The following is a 21039-nucleotide window of genomic DNA, read 5'->3' as shown; positions in this document are numbered from 1 at the left end:
CCAGATCCTGTGATTGAGCTAAGCAGCACATAGCACAAACAGTGGCACCCCAAAAGAAAAGAAAGAAATAAAAGAGAGAGAGAGGTAGTTGAAATGATGAAAATTAATCTATGACATGCAAACTATAAAACCTTAGTACATATGAGATATTTCTACATAGGTCTGGATTTGAACTAAATGCACCTTCAGAACACGGGCTGGGTGTTTTATCCCTCTTTGCCACACAGACAGCTATGCAGCAAAGAACTGAACTCAGTCTCAACACAACCAACTGCAACAGCATCTACAGTGATATCAAACTATACGGGTGTTATTTGTACATATATTAGTTTTGGATGTAGTGCACCTAGTCATCACACAATCTGTCATGATTATTGTTTGCAAATATACAGCTCTGTATTACATTTATTTGCTGGTTGGCCATTCTTCATTTATCTCAGCAGTAACCTGAGACATGCAGTGTGTCAGCCATTCCATATCATTGACCTTAAAATGTGTGAGGATATTAAGTGGAAATAATATCATATGGAGATGCCAACAAATGAAGGGAAGGTTGGATGTTAAGGAACACAACATGTGACATGTGTGCTGCTTACTTAGTTTTCCTGCCTTACATCTAACACTTTGTAGATCTAACCTGGCACACCCAGTGGAATTAAAGCAGCATCCAGTGTTGTGTTTTCCTTCTCCCAACAACTCATCATTCAAAGTTGCAAACTATTAAAAACAAAACACTGATGGAGTGCCTGCACTATGTTTACATCTCATACATGGATCCAATTCTTTTGGGATTCAGTAATTCTAATCAGTTCACACCTCATTTACATCTTCTCCATGCAAACAGCCCTGAATCTACGCCATATAAAAAGGCAACCATGTAGCTAGGCAAACTGACAATGAGGAGACTTGTTTATGTTGGGAAGACTGCAGAAAATACTATTTCATCAGGATATATCTATACAAAGGAGTACTGAACTTCAAAAGGTATGCCTCCATTTGGTCAGCTACATACTGCATATGCTGGAATGTATTTAAGAAAAATCTGAAGCAAAGGCTTTTACACTTTTATCTGTATGCATTACTTAGAAGTGTACTGATGGCATGGTCATGTTTGCCAAGCCATTTCAGAGGTATACATAATTGCCAGTACATGAAAATGGAATGCTATGTGATAAATATGTATAAATGCTTTAGGGACGGTTCCTTTGATAGCACTTTTAGCATTTCAGAGGAACTTTGTTAGCAAAATGTGTCATTTTTCTGTTCTTTTTGGGGAGGACAAAGGTGAGTTACTGTTATGGCACAAACAAGGATTGACTGTTCTTTTGTTGGAGGAAAAAAGGTGAGTTACTGTTACGGCACAAACTGTCTTTGTTTTGCATCCTGCCTGTTCGTATTTCACATCTGTGGACTGTTGTATGTTTCTATAGGGGTAATTCCAAATGCCTACCTTTTTGTTTTATCTGGAATCAGTTATTCAATACTTATGTTTATTATCCTTCTGTTGTCTTTTAGGACACTTAGGAGTATGCTACCCAGGCATGTCAATACTCAGAGACTCCTCTTCACTGTTGCTGAGAACCAGGTCATAGTGGATGAGTTTAGGCAACATGGTGCTTTTCTGCTGGAAAGGGGATGGGGAAGTATGGCACGTAGGATGCCAGTTTGGGAACAGATAGTTTCTGATCTGAATGCCGTGAGTGGCTATGGCAGGGCATATGAGTAGATGCAACACAGGACCACTGAAATGATCACATCTGCATGGTAGAGAACAGTTGTAGTGGATCATGACCAGATGGGTAGCAGGGGAGGGTCTGCTAGGGAACCATCATTAACACCCAATGAAGAGTTCCTGGCAAATATCAAAGATCCAGACAGCTCACAGGAGCGTGCAGCACAGCATGTCCTGGATGTGGGAGCAATAGTGTCAGAGACAGCAAGCACATCCGAGAAGTGGCTTAGCGGGCTTTAGTATCTCAATAGTCAGATACTGTTGTATAGTAAAATAATTGAAATCAATACGTTAGCTGTTTGTCACATGTATTTTTTTTGAAAACGAAAAACGAATTACAAACTTAAACTAATAAAACAAGAAACCAAGGCGAACTGAAGCAGCGTAAAAAGTAAATCAATTTAATAAATGTTAGCGCATTCGGAAATAGACAATGCTTTTCCTTCTTCAGACAAGCAAAAAACAGCTATGAGTTCTTTTAAGCTTAGTAGTCTACGTAACAATTAATCAATTAAGTCAAAAAGTACTCCATTTTCAAATTGAAAAGTAGATTGATTAAAACCTTCCAAAATGTTAAAAAGCCTAATAGAACTGAATGAAAACAAGGGTAAAACACATTGCAGCAAACCCTAATTTAACAAATTCTAAATTTCACATTATTCACCACAAAACAAGTAAATACTTGCAATAATAACTATGTAGTAACAAACTACTGCATCATAATTATTAAGTGAAACAAAAAATAAAAATAAACATGTAGCCAATAAATGAAAAGTCACTAGGCTGTTGACAAACCAATAAAAATAAATAAAGAGGTGCCAATAAATAAATTAATCTTTTTAAAGCCAAAAGCTTAAGAAAACATTTAATTGAAACTGTTTCATTAAGACATGGAGGCAGGTAGGCTGCAGTGTTAATTTGCCACCTCAATTCCTCGATTTCAAGTTTGATTTGCCAAGGGCCACCTCTCTCATCATCCCCTATCTGCTTTAATACGGTGAACTTAAAGCTATGATTTGGAAATTCATTAATATGCCTAGCTAAAGCATTGGTCTTATCCCCTCTACTTATGGCATACTGGTGCTCATAAATACGTTGTTTGAGCTTCCCTTCTGTCTGAGTCTGGCCGTAGCCAAAGTGTGGGCAAGGTGCCATTCAGGAGGGTTAGAAAGCATGCTCGAAGGGGGAGTGCTTTCCCTTCCCCACCTGGTGTAAGTATCTCTTCCTTTGCCACTCAACATAACATTAGGGCCATTGTGGAGGCACTGACAAGGTCCCATACGTGCATGCAAATGATCAGGGTTGTAGATCTGGCACAGTCTGCCATGTGTGACTGCCTCCACCATGTTGCTGATTCAATGGATTGGATGAATTGACACATTGGAATGAGCAGTGTTTGTGAAGGAACATCTGCTGGGAGGGGAATGACATCCATGTGGGTGTAGGTCAGCCACATCATCTGCTGTCAGCCAAGGTGGCCATGCCTGACCATGCCCTGAGAGTGGCAGTACTTCCATTTCTCCATCAGTGAGTTTGCTGTCCACACCCAGATGTGGCAGGCCATGGGGTCATGGCCCTGGGTGTCCCCATGAAATGAGCTCATCCAGCAGACATCAATCACATTCAGGTAACAGTACTGCATCTGACCATGATTGTGGATGTGGCAGTGCAACTCCTGGCAGAGCCAGTTCTCATGGTTAGGGTTGACAGCGATGAACTGCCCCCCTCTACCATGCAAGCCTCACACCTGTCTGACATATCAAGATGTAGAGCCAGCACAGTGCTTGGCTGTGTCCATCCAGATACTCACACACCAGTTTCACCTGGAGAACCCCTACAGACGCACACATCAGTTAGTAATTTTGTCTCACTAGCCATTTGTTGGTGTATCCAACTGCCTGCCTGCTTCTGTTTCTTAGTCTCACAAACTCACAGACCTTTTGTGCCAGCCTAAGCTTCCTTTTCCCCTACACAAACAACCTGTGCAAGTGATGATAACGGTGCTATATCTCTGTTTTCTGTCTTTTGGATTCAGGGATACATAAGATTTATGTCTGATGCTCAGGGTGCATAGCTGACTTAGTGCTTAGTATATCTGCATTTGTGGTGTTGAACTGTTAATTGCACCTTTGACATATATTGGCCTGGGAAAGTTAGACAGTTGATGGCATCAAAATTTCCCATCCTTATAGTCAATGATCATGTGATGGTTGTGAAGTCAGAAACTGCAATGTATAGCATTGCTTTTTAACTTCTCTCGTTAATAATTTCCCAGTACAAATGTATGGTGCAAAACTGAGGGCATGCAGTGATCATCAGTACTTTTGAGAGGTACGACTGTGTGCTTGTTTGATGCCTGAGGCCAACTGCATAGTAATGGACACATATAGGTCCATAGGTTCATAGGTAGGCACTAGGCTATTGGCCCTAGGGCCTATATAATCCTAGCCAAAAAGGTACCCTGGCTTTTGCCACCCAAGAAAATTATTTTCCTGTGCTCCTGTCGAGCAGAGCCACAGAGGTGATCCCCGGGGAGAATTTCCTATTTCCCATCCAATCATCAAGATTTTTCTTGAAGAGTGCTAATGAGGAGATTTGTTTGATATAAATAGGCAGTTTGTTCCAGAGTATGGGAAGTCTCTGGGGCAGGAATCTATCCCTCCAGCATGTTCTGTTTATTGTAGTGACAAGGTTTAGGTCCCTAGAGCATGTAGCTTAGAGGGACTGGGATTTCTTTAAGTGGAGCATGTCCAACAGCTATGGGTTTGACATATCTTTGTATGTTAGGCAGAGATTGCCTCTGAGTAGGTGATATGCGATGGAGTAAAGCTGGAGTTTTTTGAGATGGTCTGCGTAGGGCATCTGTTTGAGGCTGGTAATCCTCTTTGTGAGGTATTTCTGCGGCCTTTCAAGTTGTTGTAGATGTCTTGTGAGGTACATACCAAAAGGGACATTGTACTCTATAATGGGTCTAATGAGTGACGAGTAGAGGGGAACAATGACCTCTTTTTTCTTGGATGAGAAACCTTTTGTGATGAGGTGTGCCAAGTAAAAGGATTTCCTGACTACTGTGGCGATGTGATTATCAAAGGAGAGACTACTGTCCACCTGTGTCCCAAGGTCTCTTATCACAATTTTGGTGTTATGTAGACTACCACTTATGTGATAGCTCATGTGTACAGAGTTTTTACCAAAGGGGATGACAATGCACTTTCTGGCATTGAGCTTGAGGCCATGGCTTTGACACCAGGTATCTGTCTCCATGAGGCCTATTTTGTAGGATCTTCACATTGTTAGGAGTTTCAATTGGCTCCTAGTTTGCAGTCATCTGCAAACTTTGTTAGCCAAAGACCTTCTGTGTTAGCCTGTACTTCAGAAAAGTAAATACCAAACAGGAGAGGACCCAGGCCTGAACCCTGTGGTACTCCACTTGTCACTGGTCTGAAGTTGGATTTGGAGTCTGCTACTTTCACAGTGTGGGTTCTATCAGTGAGCCAGTTGGCAACCCAGCTTGTGACATAGGGATTTATTCCTAGTTCAGTGAGTTTATCTATAATTCCAGAGTGGGGGGTGGTGTCAAAAGCTTTGGCGAGATCTAGATAGGCTGTGTGAACCACCTTACCCTCATCTACGGCTTTGGTGACTGCTTCAAAGAAGTCTATCAGGTTTAGGAGACATAATCTGCCTTTTACAAACCTGAACTAGGTGGGGTCCAGAGTTTGGAGATTACCAATGTCTTTATGTATAAGATCCATGATGATACGTTCCATGGCCTTGCAGACCAGGCTCGTTAGGCTAATGGGGCGGTAGTTCCCAGGGTCTGTGGTGGCTCCTCCTTTGTGGAGTGGGATAACCATTGCTGTGTGCCATTCAGTGGGCACAAATCCTTAGGTGAGGCTATGATTGAACATGGTGTTTAGGTGTGGTGCCAGTTCATTCTGCAGTTCATGTAGAACACAGTCTGGGATGTTGTCAGGTCCCATGGATGTTGTGTTCTTGGTTTTGGAGAGTGTGGCTTTTACCTGTGCAGTCATGATTACAGGAACTTTGCATTCTTCCAGTATAGAGATGGGCCTTTTAGGGGGTGAGAGGGGGGTAAAGTTAGCACTGAACCTTTCTGCCAGGATGTTGGCAATATCAGTTTGTTCTGTATATTTAGTGCCATTGTGCTGTAACTCAGAGCAGATCTGAATGTTGCCATTGAGATACTTGACATAGGTATAGAATGCTTTGTGGTTGTCTTTAGAATCAGTGGCAATTTTGTTTTCGTAACTAGCTTTTGAGGATTTTATGAGGGATCTCAGCTTCTTACTGAGGCTGACCAGGGAGTTCCTCCAATCATGGGATTTTACACTTTTTTGTGACAGTTTCTTTCTTCTATTGTAGAGTTTGTTTATGTCAGGGGACCACCAGATTAGCTTCCTTTTTTGGAGGATAGCATCTTGGTTCTGTTAGGTAGAGCACAATCCATGCACTCGTGTAAGTGCTTATAAAGTGCATTTGTGTAGGATTCAGCAGTCGTACCTCTATTGTCTGTCTGCATGGGTGTCGTGAAGTTTGCCGCTTCTGTCTTAAGAAGCGTGAAGTTGGCTTTGGAGAAATTTTTTATGGTGGTTTCCCTAATGGGGGGTGGGGGGTGGGGTGGGATGTGAATGTCTAGGGTGATTAGCTTGTGGTCAGATCTGACCAATAAGAAATTGACCTCTGGTGTGGAACACCAGTCACCCATGTTGGTAATGACCAGGTCTAGGATATTGCTGCCACTGGTGGGGGTGTGGATAAGTTGATCCAAGGCAATGGAATTTAATGAGTTCCAGAAAACGTTGAGCAAAAGAGTTGGTACATGAGTAGTTTTCCCAGTTAATTGTGGGGTAGTTGAAATCGCTGATTATTAGGGTGTTGGGTTGTACCCTAATATTTTCCAGTGTATCAAGAAATGAGGAGTGGGATTCCTAGGGCATGGTGGGGGATCTGTAGCAAGTTGCAATTTGGACTGCAGTCTTTCCCAGAGTTAGTTGCACTTGGATAATCTTGGATGCATTATGCTGAGCAACTAGCCTGGAGGTGTGGATATCCTTAATGAATATGGACACCCCTCCACCTTAAGTGTTTTGGTCCAGGTTAGGTGGCTAAAATGTGTGGTATGAATTATAGCCTAGTAATGCAGGGGTGCTCTCTGGAGCCTTGAACCAGATATAAGTCAAATAAGTCTTTGCTTTCACATGTTAAGGCACTTTCTGTACAAATCTCCCACTTTTTGCTTGCTTATTGGACCAAGTAATGTAATACAAGGTTATGCCTCACATTCATTTTGTTAAACAATGCATTGCAGGTTCAGGACTTACATTGTAAATGCAGCAGTTGCGCAGTTTTAGTTCAGAGCGGACTCTGCCTGATGCAAGTATTACACAGCCAATACATGGGGAGGTAAAGGTTCTGTGAGTTGCCTGGCATCAATGTTACTATATGTATGTGAGTAGGATGATGGTTTTAGACCGCTAGGTGGTGAGTGAATGTGCTATGCATTGTCTCTTAGCCAATGCAAGGGGATACTGAGCATGTATAGGTCTGCTTACACCCACAACAGCTGGTGGTTCCCCCTCTGACTTCTCATCTATCTGTGGCTGTGGTGACTGTGGTGAGTTGTATGCCTCTTCCCCACGTTGATCCTGCTGAAGCTGTCACCTTAGGATTATGTTTTGTAGCATGGCACATACTGTGAATATAGCTGTACATGCCCATGGATTGTACTGCAGTGGTCCCCCAGATGTATCTAGGCACTGAAACCATGACCTCTGCAGCCAAACCACACACTCACTGATATTTCTGGTTTGACAGTATGCATCATTATGGCATTCTTCCATGGGTGTGTGTGTCCATTTCTGATGGGTGTCATCAGCCATGGTTCCAGTGCATAGCCTGCATCTCCCAGTAAATGATCCTGTGGGATATCCCCCCTGGCAAACATCTGGTACAGTTGGGAGGTGTTATAGTAACTGCCAGGGTTGCCAGCACAAACATTCAAGATTATTCCCTTGGCATTACACACAAGTTGGCAGTTGACAGAGTGGTGTCCCTTTCTGTTTATAAAACTCATACCCTGTTCCCCAGGTGATGCTTTCATTTCTATATGTGTGCAATCTATGGCACCCAGTACTTCAGTGTAGTTTGCTACATGGTAGAACTCCTGTATATTTCTGACCCTCTCGTCAGAACTACAGGGAAAATATAATGTGGTCACTGACATGCTGAAGCACAGCATTCAGGAACTGGTGGAGGATCTGGATGCTGATTTCTGTAACAGCCCCAGCATATCTCCTGTTGGCCTGTGAAAGGTACCTGTAACTACGATTTGAAGGGGTACACATACCTTTGTTTCCATTGGGATGGGTTCCCCTCAGCTGTCTCTGCCTATGAGTTAAGGCCGGCAGAGTTTGCAGAGTTCTTGTAGTGTGTCCCTGTCCACCCTGTAGTAGTCTACAATTTTCACATCATGTAAGTTGTAAAAAGTTAAATGGGGCCTGAAAACTCTTCTCCTTCTCAGCCTAGGCCTATTAGCAGCAGCAGTAGCATTGGCTTCAGCCTGTAGCACATACAAATGAATTAAAGCAGCAGCAGAACCTAACATTTTGTCTGTGTAGACCCCTTTCCATGGTTGTATTCCAAAAGTTTGGAAATCACAGGAAAAACCAGCACAGAGTCTACAAGGATGCTTTATAGCTTGTTGAATAGCTCAACCATGTTGGATTGGCTGATTAGCATCCCGTTCAGCTGCTTGTGCTGTAATTAGCATGCCAGTGTGTTTACCTTGTTTCCGCTGGGGTGCGAGTGTGTACACAATGCTTACTGAATCTAAAACTGTCTGCAGCAGTCACAACATGCACATGTTGAAAAACAACTGTATATGCTTTATTGAATCCCCTCTCTAACCTTTCCTGCAAGTATGCAGCAAGAACTCATGGGTAATTGGGTAAAAAATGAACCACAACTATTAATGCTATTTTCCCAAGTTCCATACTCATATATCTCTATTTTATCAGCATAACAAAATTTAAATAGTATGCAATGAGGATTAATATAGTTATTTTACTGTTTAGGAGTGATATGATAGTATATTGTTACAGTTTCACAATCCATCACAGCTCATGCATGTATGAACCACTAATAGCTTGTTGCACACTGCTTTATATTTTACAGTGTTCACTACTGTATATGCATATGCTCATACTACCCAGAATATTGAATGTATACAGCTGCATGTATATTTAGCATGACCATACCACATGGTACTGTAATTATCTCTGATATTCTAGATATACCTGCAAAGTCCAAGTTTCAGCAACTACACTCACTCTTATGGTAAACCCTGGATCATATGCATTCCTCTTCAAGACATTTTTTTTCTACATCCATTGATGTTACAGGAGTAATGGAATGTGATGACTTTTGTGGGGTGTGTGTCACACCTTTGTCCTCTTCTCCATAGTAGCATGTTATTCAGTGTAACTTACCCCTTTTGTGTTGGAGTAATCAGCTGAGTGCAACAGTAGAGAGAGCCTGGGAGCTATAACAAATCAGTAAATGGAATTAATTTTCAACAGAGCTAGGAGGACCTATCCCCATGTACTGGTATTATTCAGAAGGCAATTGTGAGCTACTGCACATAGCCTGACTTTAGGTGTGCCCCCTTCAGAAAGATGCAATACCCCCTCGTGGTTTCCCCATTCACCTACTCCAGCTGTCATTTGTTGTTCTGGTCTATAGAGCATGCCCCCTCAGTCTGGAGCACCAGTGTGCATAGTAAACCATTTGTTTACATGATTCATTCCAAAAACAGGGCACTCCTTTTTTATGTCACCATAGTGTACTGTAATCTATGTTTTTGAATTTAAAAAGTACTTAAAACATCATATTAAACACATTACTATATATGCGTTCACCAGTCCATTATGTTTAAGAACACCAGGTTCAGTTGCTTGGTTTCTTATTAAGTTCTAACATGTTCAGCTGTTTAATAGTATTGCAGTGGTAGTCCCCCTGTCCTTTTTGAGATACAAATCTGACTATTTAGTCACAGGCCATTTCTTGCCTTTGGAGATGAGAAGTATAAGATTTACAAGCAGGACAGAGCCATAGAGTTAAACATATTCAAAACTGTAAAGTCTAAATATACAGATAGAATTCACAGCTGCTGGATTAAAGTCCAGGTTTTATTATCTCTAGTCCCTCATATTTTGCGCTGTAGATGGCATAAGGAAAATAGCGCTAATGCAAAAAAAACCTCCTTTTATTTATACAAATCAACAATTAAACATTGTGCTTCTTAAAGACATTTAATTTCCTTTAAAAAAATCATTATTTTTTGCTATGAAGAGAAATATATGGATTACGGATGGCACAGTGGTGCAGCTGTAGCACTGTTGCCTCACAGCAAGAGATTCTCTGTTTCGATTCTCGGCTGGAGTGCATTCTGTGTGGAGTCTGCATGTCCTCCCTGCATTTGTGTGGGTTTTCTGCAGGTACTCCGTTTTCCTCCCACTTTACAAAGACATCTAGAAAGGCTCACCCAGACTCTGCTACACTTTGCTGTGAGGGAAAGGTTAGTTTTCTTTTTATTTATTGTAGTTTGTATTACTTTATTGCATTTTTCTATTTTGAGTACTGTGATTTGTTTTTTTTACCTTGTGTTTTACTTGTAATCTGATTTTAACTGCATATTAAAACTTGAAAAGAGACCACAGCTTTGTTTCTTGTGAGTCAGGTAGAAATCAGAACAGATCAATTAAGGATTCGCACATAAGATAGAACAGGTCAGTTAAGGTTAATCATCTGTGAACTGAGGGGAGTGGAGCTAGGAACTTCTTCTTCTTCTTTCAACTTTTCCCAGTTAGGGGTCACCACAGCAGATCACCTTTCCGCTCATTATTGGCAGTGGAGCTTTACGGTTTTGAGTTGCCAGTCCAGTGACCAACCTACCATAGAAGGCACACACATCCACGCACTCACTTAAGGGGTAAAATAAAAAAATTCAGAGCTTTACTAGAAAGGGTCACCCAGACTCTGCTACACTTTGCTGTGAGGGAAAGGTTAGTTTGCTTTTTATTTGTTGTATTTTGTATTACTTTATTACCTTTTTCTATTTTGAATACTGTGATTTGTTTTCTTTACCTTGTGTCTACTTGTATTCTGCTTTTAACTGCATATTAAAACTTGAAAAGAGACTACAGCTCTGTCTCTTGTGAGTCAGGCAGAATTTTTTCTCCACCTGGTTACTGTTGTGTTCTTAAACACCACTGTCTTTCTAGTTGCCTGTCCCTTATGTTAATTTGACCATATAGCTCATTTCCTCTCTGCTTTTACTGGCTTGTGTGAGTAAGAGCAAAATTATCATTTTGTGAAATCACTTCCCTTCAGCTATTTAAATTTATTGGCCATCCTACTGTAATCCATAGTACCAGAATACAAAATTGACCACCCCATTTCAATCCATCTTGCTGTTTTAAAAATAGCGACTCTCCACTAAAACATAACTTTTTAGACAGGTAAAACTTAAGTTACCTACTTTCACATCTAACTCCTCTAGTGCACACTGCAGTGTTTAGCATAAACCATTTTTTTTTCATCTTACCTTTAAGCAACCCTGTGACTAACACTTGCTCTAAACCCTGCTGGAAAGCACTAGGAAGCCTTAAACTGATACAAGTGCTCAACTCTCCTTGCTAATAAGGAGAAATTAATTGTAGGCCCTAAACAACCTATAATTGCAAAGTACCTTGGTAAGGTAAGGGAAAACAGCTCTTGTGCTTTACAAAAAAAAAAGCACCAAACCAGGCATGTGCAAGGGTCAGCTTCCGGTGATTTCTCCTGTCCATCTGGTGAATCTGGGCATACTGGGGTAATGCAGCAATTGCCTCATGTACACAGACAACCCTCTCCTCCTACCACCCAACACTACAACCTGTGAGAGATGCACTTACATAGCCAAACTGGAAGCAAAGCTCTCTCCACCCAAGATTGTGCTAGACAGTCAAGAGGAGAAGGTTAACACCCACACTACACCTCAAGCAACACATAACCCTTCTAAACCCACACCATCAACACCCTCACATAGCAACACTAAACCTTCATATGTGGAGATCCTTAACAGTAACCTGACCAAGCAACAAGGACCTCTGAAGCTGAAACACAAATAAACACCAATCATAACTAAAGTGTCACATAGCTCTCAAAACCAGTGTGCCACCCAATAACAGCCCCTAAGGCAAGATAACGTACCCAACACTTTAGTCATAGGTGGCACTATAGTCAGACACACTGATGTCCCACTCACCAGGCTGAACAAGGAGAAAATTACAGTCGGCTGCCTGTTGGGTGTCAGGATCCACCACATAATGTATGCACTCAAGTCACTCCACAACAAGTACAAATATGACTCTGGCATTGTCCATGTTGGAGTGAATGACTTGAGACGTACCTCCCTGGACTACATGAAAAGAGACATGGAAGAGCTCTCAGATCATCTGGCCCAGGCAGGTATGACCCTAGCCCTGAGTAGCATCCTGCCTTCACCTAGAATGTTACCACAGTATAAGGACAAAATGATTGACTTTAACAATTGGCTAAGCTTCTGGTGTCATTCAAAGGGGATCCAGTATCTGTCTGCCTGGAATGACATGATCGACAGACCACAATGCTTTGCCAGACATGGTCTGCACCTGTTGCCCCTGGGATTCAGGTTACTGGCTAAGGCTCTTGCCACCCCTATAGTACCTTTTTTAGGCAAAGTTTAAAGGACAAAACCAGTAGTGTAACAGGTACAGGCATGCCAAATCTGAAGGTAATGCTACTCAATGCTAAAAGTCTAAACCTCAAAATGCACTCTCTCAAGGCACTCCTAAAAATGGAGAACATTAATATCTGTGCAGTAAGTGAGACATGGTTCAAGGCTCCAGAGATCACTCCTGCAATACAAGGCTACAACTCTTACCACACTTTTCGGCCACTAAACCAGGACTGAAACACTAAAAGTGAAGGAATGTCCATATTCACCAAGGATATTCACACCTCCAGGCTAGTTGCCCAACACAATGCATCTGAATTTCTACAGGTGCAACGTAACTAGCACTAGGTAAGACTGCAATCTAGATTGTAGCTTGCTACAGATCCCCCACCATGCCCCAAGATTCTCACTACACCTTTCTAAACATATGGGAAAATATTAAGATACAACCACACACCCTAATACTGGGTGATTTCAACTACCCTGCCATTAACTGGGAAAACCACTCATGTACCAACACCTTTGCCCAATGGTTCTTGTAATTCATTAATTTCAATGCCCTGGATCAACTAATCCATAGTCCCACCAGGGGATCTAATATCCTAGACCTGGTCATTACCAACATGGGAAATTGATGCTCCACACCTATAGTCACCCCCTCGTTGGTCAGGTCTGACCATAAGCTAATCACCCTTGACATCCACATCCCTCCCCCACCCCCCAGTAAGGAAACCCCCGTAAAAAACTTCTCCAAAGCCAGCTTCATGCTACTCAAGTCAGAAGTGACAAACTTCACGACACCCATGCAGATGGGAACTGAAAGTTCGACTGTTGAATCCTACACTAAGGCACTGTATGAGCACATCCACTCGTGCATGAATTCTGCCATCCCAAATAGAAACAAGGCACTCTCCTCCAAAAAAAAGGAAGCCAATCTGGTGGTCCCCTGCCATAAACAAACTTTACAACAAAAGGAAGAAACTGTTGCAGAAAAGAGGAAAATCCTAGGATGCAAAAAACTCCCTTACCAGCCTTAGTAAGAAGCTGAGATCCCTCATAAAATCCTCCAAAGCTAGTTACGAAAATAAAATTTCCAAAGATTCCAAAGATAACCACAAGGCATTTTATGGCTTTGTCAAGAATCTAAATGGCAAAGCTCAGATCTTCTCTGAGCTACAACAGAATGGCATCAAATACACTGATCCCAAAGATATTGCCAATATGCTGGCAGGTCGATTCATTGCCAACTTCACCCCCTCTCACCCTCTAAAGTACCCAACTCAATACCGAAAGATTGCCAAATTCTGGTAATAACGGCCACACAGGTAAAAACTGCACTCTCCAAAGCTAAGAATACAGCATCCATGGCACCAGACGACATCCTGGGCTGTGTACTATATGAACTTCAAAATGAAATGGCACCGCACCTAAGTGTCATGTTTAATCATAGCCTCACCTCAGGCTTCGTGCCTACTGAGTGGCGCACAGCTACAGTTATCCCACTCCACAAGGGGAGATCCACCTTGGATCCTGGGAACTGCCGCCCCATCAGTCTGATGAGCCTGATCTGCAAGGCCATGGAACGTATTATCATGGTACTTACAAACAAAGACATTGGCAACCTTCAAACATTGGACGCCACCCAGTTTGGATTTGTGAAGGGCCGATCTTGTCTCCTGAACTTGACTGACTTCTTCTAATCACTCTGCAGAGCTGTTGACAAGGGTAAGGCGGTCCACACAGCCTATCTGGACCTCACCAAGGCCCTCGACACCATCCTCCACTCTGGAATCATAGATAAACTTAGTAAGCTGGGCATTAATCCCTACATCATTTGATGGGTTGCCAACTGGCTTACGGACAGAATCCACTCTGTAAAAGTAGCCAACTCCAAATCCAGCTCCAGACAAGTGAAAAGTGGAATACCTCAGGGTTCAGTCCTGGGACCACTCTTGTTTGGCATCTACTTCTCTGAAGTACAGGCCAACACCAGCTCTGGCTAACAAAGTTCACAGATGACTGCAAACTGGGAGCCATTATTGAATATCCAAATGATGCGGCTATTCCACAAAAGGGCCTTACAGAAACAGATGCTTGGTGCCAGAGCCATGGGCTCAAGCTCAATGCCAAGAAATGTATAGTTATCCCCTTTGGGAAAAAACATGTACCCATGAATTACCACATAGGTGACAGTACACTAAACACCGAAAGTGTGATAAGTGATTTAGGGACACAGGTGGACAGTGGTCTCACCTTCGATAGTCACATCGCCACAACAGTCAGGAAATTCTTCTATGTGGCACACCTCATAACTAAGGGCTTTTCATCCCGAAAAAAGGAGGTCATTGTCCCACTGTACTCATCCCTCATTAGACCCATTATAGAATACAGTGCTCCATTTGGTATGTACCTCTCAAGACATCTGCAACAACTGGAAAGGCTGCAGAAATACCTCACAAAAAAGAATCATAGGCCTAAAGCAGATGCCCTATGCTGACCATCTAAAAAAACTCCAGCTGTACTCTGTCGCATATTGTCTACTCAGAGGCGATCTCTGCTTAACATACAAGGCCATGTCAAACCCAAAGCTGTTGGACATGCTACACTTAAAGAAATCCCAATCCCTCAGATCCACATGCTCCAGGGATCTAAACCTTGTCATCACAATGAAAAAAACATGCTGGGGGGGATAGGTTCCTGACCCAGAGACTCCCCAGACTCTGGAATAGACTGCCCATACATGTCAAGCAGAGAACCTCTTTGACCCTCTTCAAAAGGAACCTTGACGATTGGATGGGAGATAGGAAATTCACCCCAGGGATCACGTCAGTCACCCTGCTAGACAGGGGTCCAGGAAAGTAAATATTGTGGGAAGAAATAGCCACAGAATTGTTATGGCTAGGCTTGTATAGGCCCTAGGGCCGATAGCCTAGTACCACCCTATGAACCTATGAACCTCTGTGTCTAGAATGTTTTTCCCTGGGCCTTTGCTGAAAATTGGCTTTGTTCCAAGTTGGACTTTCCTGGTAAACAAATGTTAAATAAAAATATCTCCTGAATAGGGCAGTAAAAGGTATGGGTATTTAAATATATACATGAATGTCAAAATATAAAATTATCAATAATGAACTGAACTGATGAGCTATATAATCAGAAGGACAGAAAATAATACCTTGGAAAAGCATGCCAATAAAAGCGCATCTAAAATAAGAAATGTCAGTCAAATCAGAATGCAAAACTTTATTTTACCTAAGTTAAATATTGACACAATAGTTCTGCCTAATAATAAAATCCATCAAGGGCAGTTAGAGTAGCAGGCAGTTTTGTGTGTGTGTGTGTGTGTGTGTGTGTGTGTGTGTGTGTGTGTGTGTGTGTGTGTGTGTGTGTGTGCCCACACAAACAAGTTAAGCACTGTGGAATACTAATTGCAGCATAAGCAGCTGTGTTACATTCTAATTAACTAATCTTACATGGTGGAGCTATTCAACATGCCATAAAGCATGAGTGTAGACTCCATGCTGTTTTTCCCTCTGAATTCCAAAACTTTCGAAATACAGCCATGGAAAGGAGTCTACACAGACAGAATGTTAGGGGCTACTGCTGCTTTAATTCATTTGTATGCACTACAGGCTGAAGCTATGTTGCTGCTCCTGCTAGTAATAGGCCTAGGCCAAGAAGGAGAAGAGTTTTCAGGCCCCATTTGACTTTTCACAACAAACATGATGTGGAAATTGTAGAGCAGTACAGAGTGGACAGGGAAACACTATAAGAACTCTGCAGCATCAGCAGTTCTCAGTTCAGAGTCAGAGCCAACCAAGGAGAACCCATTCCAGTGGAGACAAAGGTATCTGTAGCCCTTAGAATCTTAGCTACAGGTACCTTTCAGAGACTGATAGGAGACATGCTTGGGGTGATACAGGCATCAGGATCCTCCACTAATTCCTGAATGATATGCTTCCACATGCCAGTAACCACATATATTCTCCTGGTAGTTCTGAGGAGAGGGCCAGAAATATGCAGGAGTCCTAGTGTGTAGTACACTACCCTGAAGTACTGGGTGCCATATATTGCACACATATAGAAATGAGGGCACCATCTGGGGAATAGGGTAAGCTGTACATTAACAGAAAGGGCTACCACTCTATCAACTTCCAAGTTGTGTGTACTGCCAGGAAAATTATCATGAATGATGTGTGTGCGCTGGCAACCCTGTCAGTTACCATAACTCACATATCTGGCACACCTACTAACTGTACCAGATGTTTGCTAGATGGATATCCCACAGGGTCATCTACTAGGGATGCACTCTATTCTCTGGAACCATGGCTGATGATGCTGTCAGAAATGCACACATATCCATGGAAGAATGCCATAATGAGGCACACGCTCAAACCAGAAATATCACAGAGCATGTGTTTGGGCTACTGAAGTCATGTTTCTGGTGCCAAGGTACATTTGGGGGAGCCCTGCAGTACAATGCACAGACATGTTCAGAAATATTCACAGTATGTGCCATGCTACACAACATAATTCTGAGGAAACAGCTTCAGTAGGATCAACAAGGGGAAGGGGCACACATCCTAGTACCAACGCCAAGATCATCACAGCCACAGGCAGATGAGGAGTCAGAGGGGGAACCACCACCTGCTGTGGATGTAGGTAGATGTAGGCATGCTCAGTATGCCCTTGCATTTGCTAAGAGACAATGCATAGCACACTCACTCACCACCTAGGAGCCTAAAGCCTTCCTCCTACACACATACATATAGTAACATTGATGCTAGGCAACTCATACAACTTTTACCTCCCCATGTATTGACTGTGTACTGCTTGCATCAGATAGAGTCAGCCCTGAACTACAGCCATGTCAACTGCTGCTTTTATAAGGTACATATCTAACCTGGAGTGTGTTGTGTAATAATATGAATGAGTGGCATATCCTTGTATCACACTAACTGGTACTGTAAGCCAGTAAGATGTGGAAGAGTCATGCTGAAATGCTCTTAAAATGTGACAGCAGAGATTTGTGTGACTAATATGTGATCATTATCAGGTAGTAGGCCTCAGGTATCAAACATTCACACAGTCATACCCCTGAAAAGTAATGATGGTCACTGCTTGGCCCAGTTTAGCATCATACATTTGTAATGGAAATTCATTAAAGAGAGAAGTTAGAAAGTAACATCAGTTTCAGTATCAGTTTGCCTAGCTACACGGTTGCCTTTTTATATGGTGTAGATTCAGGGCTGTCAGCACTGTAAAGATGAAAATCAGATATGAGCTCATTAGAATTGCTAAATCCCAAAAATGTGGATCCATGTAGGGATGTTAACATAGTACAGCCACTGCTTCAGTGTTTGGTTTAAATGGATTGCAACTGTGACTGATTAGTGTTTGGGAGAAGGAAAACAGAACAGCACTGCAGGATGCCTTACTTCCACTAGGAGTGTCAGGTTAGATCTACAAAGTGTTAAATGTAAGGCTAGAAATGTAAGGAGCAGCACACAAGTCACAGGTTGTGTTCCTTCACATCCAACCTGCCCTTCATTTTTTGCCTGCTGCATATGATATTATTTCCACTTCATATCCTCACACATTTTAAGGCCAGTGATATAGAATGGCTTACATATTGCAGATTACAGGTAAGATACATGAAGAATGGCCAACAAACACAGAAATGTAAGACAGCTGTATATTTGCAAGCAATAATCAAGACACGTTGTGCGATCACTAGGTGGACTATTTCCAAAACTACTAAATGTACAAATAATACTTGTATGATTTGATATCACTGTAGATACTGTTGCAGATGGTTGTGTGCATATTGAGTTAAGTTCCTTGCTTCAAAGCTGTGTATGTGGCAAAGAGGAATAATACCTATCCTGTCTGAAGGTGCATTAGAGTGAGAGGTGCTTTTCCTCAGTTCAACTACCTCTCCTTTTTCTTTCTTTCTTTCTTTCTTTCTTTCTTTCTTTCTTTCTTTCTTTCTTTCTTTCTATTATTGGCTAGTGTTTATGCTATGCACCACAAATACAGGAAATTGGAAAACATAAATGTCAGGTTTAGTGAAGCACAGCACTGTGCAAACTGGACAACTGGCCAGGCAGGACCGAGATGGCCAAAAATAGAAAGCAGATACATGCAATTAATACTGTTGGGTATTGTGCCAACCCAATAAGCAATGTTTTGCTGTGGTTAACATTAAGAATGATTAGTAAAATAGGAAATGTCATATAACTAGTCCTGTGGTAGTAGGTGTTAAGTGTAGAACTGGAGTATAGATGGTCTTGCACTTTAGTACAGGTTATGCAACCTTTGTTTTACTGTTGCAACATTGCACTTTATAGCAATAAACTATAACAAAGACAAGTGTTTTCTCAACCTTTTTGTGGCAACAGGTGTAAGAGTAGGTCTGCCATAGACATGGTCTCAGGGTTTGAAAACAGCATATTCCATACACTTTTACTGTTGTTCCATTTCCCATGATAGTTGTGAAGATTGGGGAAGAAGGGCAAAGTCTGCCAGCCTAGTCAAATAGAATTTGATACATAATTCTGGCATTTGTAAATAAAAATGTAAAATGCAGTCTTGTTTCTTAAATGAAAGAAACCACTGTAAAATGTGAACTTCAAGATTGTAGCAACATTGCATCTGCTGTAAGGAAAACTAAGCCACGCATTTCACATTTGTTCTTTTGAAGTTAAAATTATGTCTTGTATACCCTTTTGATCTAGACAGTGGTGCTGAAGAGGCTGGCTGAACACATTCTTTCTATTGTTTTAACTTAAGGAATAATTACTAGAGTGTACATGTGAAATGTCTTTTATTGCTGTAGTTTCCTGAGCAGGTGTTAGATTGTTAAATAATGTAGCCTTTTTGCCTGGGAACTCCAGACTAAGTGTCAAAATGATGTAGTGTGTATACTGGGAAAACCTAAGTGTTAAAATTATGTAATCTGGGAGGGCCCAGTAGAGATGTTTGTTAGTGAGTTTAAAAACTATTGTTCAGAGAGAGACTGTAAGCACTTTGATCTTGATATCCAACTCTCATCACTGCCTTATGCTCTCTTTATGTAAGTAGCATCTTAGAAGTATGTTTTCTTGTAGAAATAACTAGGACTATAAAGATTAGACAAGTGTTTTTCTGTTATAGCAGAACTTTTCTACTGTATTGTTTTAAGTTTCTTTGTGATCTCTGAACTCTTAAATATCACAGTGGTGTAGTAGTATTGTATTGTGTTTTTAATAATTTATTATTAAATATTTTAAAACCTTTTACCTGTGGCTGGTTTGTGTAGAGATAAGTAAGCTCTAGAGTACATTGCATATTTATAGAGTTTATTGTACAAGGCCACTCTAATAAGCCTTAGACTGATTAGTCACACTTACCAATTGGATAATAATATTGCACAGTAATAATTGGACACCCTTTTAAGGGCCTTTGGGTAGCTGATAGGTATTAGCTGGTGGTGGCAGAAATTAATACTGTATAATCTGGGTAAAGGGGCACAGCTGGAGAATCTGTGTCAGCCTTTCCCTGGAGTGTCCGTGAAGTTGTATAAATACTTATCTCTAAGTGTGTGTGGTGTGTCAGCTACCTGGGCAGGGACACAAAGCACTGGTGGGACAGAGACGGTACTGGAGGTTAGCTTGCCAGCTAGGCTGAGAAGATCTGGACCCTATAGCTGTGCCAGTGGGGTTTTATTGGGGACCTGGGGAGCAAGGGAGCAACCAGCTCCAGACTAAATGTGATCTATGTGTGCACTTAAGGGAAATTGTACTTTACTGTGTGTATTTGTTATCCTTTCCTCTTATATGAGATGCCCTCCTTGGTGTTAGTGGTAAGGATTGAGGCTCCTTGATTTCTGGGCCAGGGCATGGCCATCACATTGTGGTGGCAGTGGTTGGGATAAGATATCCTCACTTGTGGTTTGAAGTGGTGTGGGTAGAGTGAATCATGTAGCTTATGTACAGTGATCTCTGGAGGTATTTTGTACTCTAAAACATCCATGCAGTGAATACTCAAGAGTTCAGATCACAATTGTTTTATTTCTTTTGTTAGCTTAGTTAGACAGGGTGAGCAGGGAGCATGTCAGCAGAGGAGTATAGGAAGCTGACAAGGAGCCAGCTAGTGGAGATGTGCCAGGCTAGGGGACTGGTGCATGGAAACCTGACTAAGGCAGACCTGATTGCAGCCTTGGTTACAGCTGCATCAGAAAACAGCATCCAGGAGGACAATCAGACTGGCAGTGGAGATACAATATCCTCGAAGAATGGACAGCTCAACATTTCTGTGAAGGACAATCACACTGGCAGTGGAGATACAATATCCTCGGAGAATGGACAGCTCAACCTTTCTGTAGTGGACTTAAAAATCCAGCTGGAGCTAAAAGAGACTTGAGTTGGAGGCCAGGCTTTTGAAGATAGAAGCCAAAGAAAAGGAGCATCTGAGGAAGCATGAAAGGGAAATGCTGTCTCTTTGCCAGAGTCATGGAGGTAATGGGGAAGGGAGTAACTGGACCCCAGAA

Source organism: Protopterus annectens, chromosome 3.part0 (genome assembly GCF_019279795.1).
Source record: "Protopterus annectens isolate FY-2018-M chromosome 3.part0, PAN1.0, whole genome shotgun sequence".
Lineage (NCBI taxonomy): Eukaryota > Metazoa > Chordata > Ceratodontiformes > Protopteridae > Protopterus > Protopterus annectens.
The sequence above is the reverse complement of the archived record's forward strand: the minus strand, read 5'-3'. Positions refer to the sequence as shown.